Source organism: Cynocephalus volans, chromosome 17 (genome assembly GCF_027409185.1).
Source record: "Cynocephalus volans isolate mCynVol1 chromosome 17, mCynVol1.pri, whole genome shotgun sequence".
Taxonomy (NCBI): domain Eukaryota; kingdom Metazoa; phylum Chordata; class Mammalia; order Dermoptera; family Cynocephalidae; genus Cynocephalus; species Cynocephalus volans.
Window position 1 is genome coordinate 41,128,137 of NC_084476.1, and position 5,397 is coordinate 41,133,533.

Consider the following 5,397-nt stretch of genomic DNA (forward strand, 5'->3'; position numbering starts at 1 on the left):
CAACACATTGCCTCCTGTTTCTCAGCTGCCTGCTGGCTCCACAGACAGGTAAGGAGGAGACCACAAGCCAAGCCGGGTCCCAGGGCAAGCTGAGGCTGCGAACCTGCAGGATGCATCCACCAAGGTAAATCCTTCCCCTCCTCCTGGCTCTCCCTGGCTGCCTCCCACCTCCCTCATTTCCTGCTACAGGTGCCAGAGCTCTTTGCTTCCCTCCTGCGCTCCCCTCCAAAGCCTGACACAGCCCTATTTCCTGCTGAACGATCCTTGATGGAAAGCCAAGAATCAGATGTCCCCTTAATATACACGCACACACCCCCCACACCCAAAGAAGTGGGCAGCCGCCTTCACCAGGACTCCTCCCTGCCTGCTGAGACAGCACCAGCCAGTCCACGACAGCCCTCACAGTTGGGATGCCCTGGGAAGCATGTGGTTCAGCCCTCTCCTGGTGCACATGGAGAAACTGAGGCCTAAGAAGAAGGGACTTGCTCAAGCTACAGAAAATATCCATCACACAGGCAGGGGTAGTGCCATCAGCTCTGGTCTCCAGGTGCAGAGTCTGCCCAGCTGTTTAGATCATTCCAATTGAACAAACTTATTCAGCACGATTTAAGTGACAGGCACTGCGGCTCACACAGAAGCAGCTCTCCAGCAGGTCAGATCCTGTGCATCACTCGTGTCCATACAACATTATTCATGGGTTGACGCTTCTGTGTGCATAGATTTATCAGGTGGGACTGGACAGGGTGGCTTCCCTAACAGAAGCCACTTTCCTTGGCCTCTGCAACCACAGCATCTCTTTATCACTACTGAATCTTGTTTGTGACAATGACTATAATATTTACTTTTTCATTTTCTGGAGTGGGTGGGAGATCCCCTGGAAGGAATGAGAGATAATTTGGGGCAGAAGTTCATGGTGGGGCACCCAGAGTGGGCGTGTCTGCACTGAGCCATCAGGAACACCCTCATGTGCTGTACTGAGGGATGGGGAAGGGTAACAGCATCGCACAGAAAATGCCATCCAACCCATAGTGGCATCATGGGGGAGACTTCTGCTGGGTGAGATAAATGGTTCTCTAATGGGCACAATTTTTTATGCACCCATTCATCCTGGAAACATTTGGCCGTGTCTGGAAACATTTTTGGTTGTTACAACTCAAGGCGAAGGGTAGAGCAGCCACTGAGGTGAGCCGAGACGCTTGCAGCGCTGCACTGGGGGCCGAGGGTAAGGCCCCGGGGTCCATCCACTCCTACACACACATACAGAGCCATTTCAATAAAGAAGGAGCTACAGGAATATTGTCAATGGGGACTCTGAATGTAGAGACTGGAAATCCTCTCCATACAAGTCTTCCTATAAGCTAAGTGCTTGTGAGGAACACAGAGTAGGGTCAGACATCTAGAATATTACACAACATATAAACACAAAAGGACAAGGAGAAAACATTCCTGGTCACTTCTGGTTAAGAATTTTACCAATGTCCTGTGAGATGGAATTAGAAGTTAATGGCCTTAAAGTGTGGTTAAGAGTTGAGCTAACTGATGCGTGAGCTGCATAGTGTTACTCCGTAGTGTGAGCTCAGTCACTCCAATCAATTCACTTGTTGGCTTACTAAAGTTCCAAGCTGTTCGACCTCTCCATACACTGCTATAAATATATATCTGAAATAGGCAGACTCTAAGCTAACAACAGTGAGGCTACATTGCTAATAGTGAGCAGACTGAAGAAACAGTTCTCTTTATTCTTGAGCCTTTACCAAGGTTCGTTTCTCTGTGGACGTGAATTCACACTGTTATATAAGTTCCTCCCATAAGTAATCAAAGTTTGAAGAAGCACGACCATTCACTAGATTTAATAATTGGATTGGCTTGGGGATTTTCCTCTCTGAGAATCTATGAAAGCCCAAATTAAATGAAATTTCTATAAATTTACATTAAAGAGAAATAATTCATAGCATTTTTCAGCTGTTTATCATAATGCACAGGAAAAACTCTCCTTCCAGGGATTAGCTCTACTGGGTTCAAGTCCTGCGTCTGTCACCAACTTGTTCAAAAGACTCAGACAGGTCACTTCCTCTCTCTAGGCCTCAGTCACCTTTACGAGCACTGAGAAGGTGCAGCAACATCAGAGAGCCCCTTTACACACAGCTGGCACATTTGAGGCCCTCACGCAATGCAGGTCCAGCTCTGACTTTCTCTCTTCTAGGAGCTAAGGAATACCCCCTTCTGTCTCTTTCGGTCGTTTTTCTCTTGCACACATAAGTTCTCCTATTATGCAGCAGAAACTTTACCACATCCCGGATGCCTAAGACTCTTCCCAAGAAAACCTAATGTACTGCTTTGTACTTTGCCAGTGACAGAGGTATATCACATGGAAAAAGCCAGCGAGACCTCTCCTGTGTTGGGGTTCATTCTCCTGGGACTCTCAGCCCACCCAAAGCTGGAGAAGATATTCTTTGTGCTCATCCTGCTGATGTACCTGGTGGTCCTGATGGGCAACGGGGTCCTCATCCTGGTGACCACCCTTGACTCCCACCTGCACATGCCCATGCACTTCTTCCTGGGGAACCTCTCTCCTTCCTGGACATCTGCTACACGACCTCCTCAGTCCCGCTATCCCCAAACAGCTTTCTGAATCCCCGGGAAACCATCTCTTTCTCAGCCTGTGCTGTACAGATGGCACTCTCTTTTGCCATGGCAGGAACAGAGTGCCTGCTTCTGGGCATGATGGCGTTTGATCACTGTGTGGCCATCTGCAACCCACTCACATACCCCATGATCATGAACAAGGCTGCTACACGCCCGTGGCTGCTGGCACCTGGGCTAATGGTAGTGTTGCGTCTGTGGCACACTCATCCCTGGCAATTCAGCTGCCCTTCTGTGGGGACAACATCATCAACCACTTCACCTGTGAGATCCTGGCTGTCCTGAAGTTGGCCTGTGCTGACATCTCCATCAATGTGATCAGCATGGTTGTGGCCACCATGATCTTCCTGGCAGTCCCTGTCCTGTTCATCTTTGTCTCCTATGTCTTTATCATTGCCACCATCCTGAGGATCCCCTCTGCTGAGGGCAGGAAGAAGGCCTTCTCCACCTGCTCCGCTCACCTCACAGTCGTGGTCGTCTTCTACGGGACCATCCTCTTCATGTATGGGAAGCCCACGTCTAAGGACACGTGGGGGACAGACAAGCAAGACCTTCCAGACAAAGTCATCTCCCTCTTCTATGGGGTGGTGACCCCCATGCTGAACCCCATCATCTACAGCCTGAGGAACAAGGACGTGAAGGCCGCTGTGAGGAACCTGGTATTTCAGAAACACTTCACCCAGTGATGGTGGAGGGGTCCTCTGTGGTTGTCACCCACTAGAAGAAAGGACTCCCAATCACATCAGCTGCCATTCAAAAGCCATGTCGAGTTAAACAAAATGGTCTCTCACCCTTAAGTCCTTTTGCAGGAAGGTTTAACTTTTTAGAGACCATCTCCTAAGATTTGGTCATATGTCTGACAGCTTCAGCTGATGCCAGACTTAATAAATAACTCTAATTGAATGTAATGAGATGTTCTGAACACATGCTAAACTCATATCAGACAGCAGACATTAGAGTAAGCCAAATGGCCTTTATTGTGTCTAAGCTGTAGAGTTAGTACAGGAAAGTGAGATGGTGGTTCTCACAGCAACTTTGCCACCCTTATTGGATTCATCAGGAGAATGAGAAGAATTAAGAGGAAATGGAAACTTTCATTGGAACTTTGATTTATTAGAATCCATTTGCCTGAAGGGCTAAGAATAGACAAAGAAAAATTCTCCACATAGAGAGTTTCTGGGTGGGAATAATCTATTTTGTAACTGAATATCTTCTTAGCTATGAGAAAATTGAGGCTACTTTTTCTTGATGCACCACAGGTTATAAAACACTGCTAGTAAACTAAATTAAATTAAAGAAGGAGTATAGAATTTGAATTTGACATTCATCATTTATGGCATTTCCCAATGGAAATGCTAGATAGGAAGGAAGGAAGGAAAGAAGGAAGGAAGGAAGGAAGGAAGGAAGGAAGGAAGGAAGGAAGGAAGGAAGGAAGGAAGGAAGGAAGGAAGGAAGGAAGGAAGGAAGGAAGGAAGGAAGAGTGGCTAAATATGTTCAAAAACTTTTTGGCTATATTTTGACAAGTTCTTTATCCCAGAAATTCTCAGAGCCTTTATTATGCTAAGGTCTATTGTGAAGGTCCAAAAGTGCATAAAGTCTGTAGCATTTCCTGAGCCTCCATAGTTCACTACAATAAAAATTGGGAAGCATTTTCTTACCTATGACCTTGGCCAGATTGCTTAATTTCTCTCAGCCTATTTCTTCATATGTTAAAACCTAACCATTTGATTTTACATGGATTATGTAAGATACTATAAGTAAGTGCTTTGTACATCATAAGCACAATAAACATGTAAGCTGTTACTAGTAGTACTATGATGCATGCTGCACAGTGCTACATATAAAAGAGAGCAACACACAGAGACAGACGAGAGGTTCAGAGATGGCTGTGGATGGATAGAAGCAGCTTTATAGCAAGTGCTATCAAATTCTGAGAAAATCAGAAGACATAAACAAAATTTTGAAATGAATCTGATTTTCAGAATAGATCTTTAAAATTTTGCTTTGAATAATATTTATGTTTTCTTACATTTGTTAGGAATTAATTGCATAAGATAAGGATGCATATTTTGTTAGTAAAATTTCACGTTCTTGTGTTAGTCTGTTAAATTCCCGATTTCTACTTGCAGTACAGAAACAGTCTTGATACTGAAAATAGACACCGACATCTAGCGGCCATTCAAGCCAACTTCAGACATTTGCGGAGACATGCGTGTTACCTGAGGCTCCAGAAGCTTCTTGTTCACCCCATCTACATAATGCATGGAGTTCCTCTCCAATTTCCCTGACCCCAGTCTTCCAACACATGCTTGCACACCTCCAGTGACGGGAAGTTGAAAATGTCCGGGTTCTTTCTATTTCATTCAGCCCTACTGGCAAATTATTCATTGAACTGTGCTAACATATACATAATCTCCAGTAGCGTCTATCTTCCTCTTCTAATTCAGGTTTGTGCCTCTACATGAAATGCACCTAATCTCTTTCTTTCTGATATATAAAGATAGTTCTCCCAGTTCCCCGAGTCTTCTCCCCTTCAGACTAAACAGCCCCAGTACTTCCACCTGTGCCAAAAGCACCCAACATCTCCCCAACAACAGGTGCTAACCTGCGACTACAGCATCATCTATTCCAGCCATGGAAAAAATATGATATTTATGAAAATACCCTGTGAATAATAATGAGATGCTAAACTAACTCTATTTCCCCAGGACAGTTGAGATCTGTCTGGTATAGAGAGACAGTTTTGAGCCACCC

The 5,397-nt window shown here is 45.3% G+C and overlaps 1 pseudogene; it reads left to right on the forward strand.

The window, feature by feature from the left end:
• Positions 1–2,368: 2,368 nt before the first annotated feature.
• Positions 2,369–3,329, forward strand: LOC134365840 (olfactory receptor 2S2-like; annotated as a pseudogene).
• Positions 3,330–5,397: the final 2,068 nt, after the last annotated feature.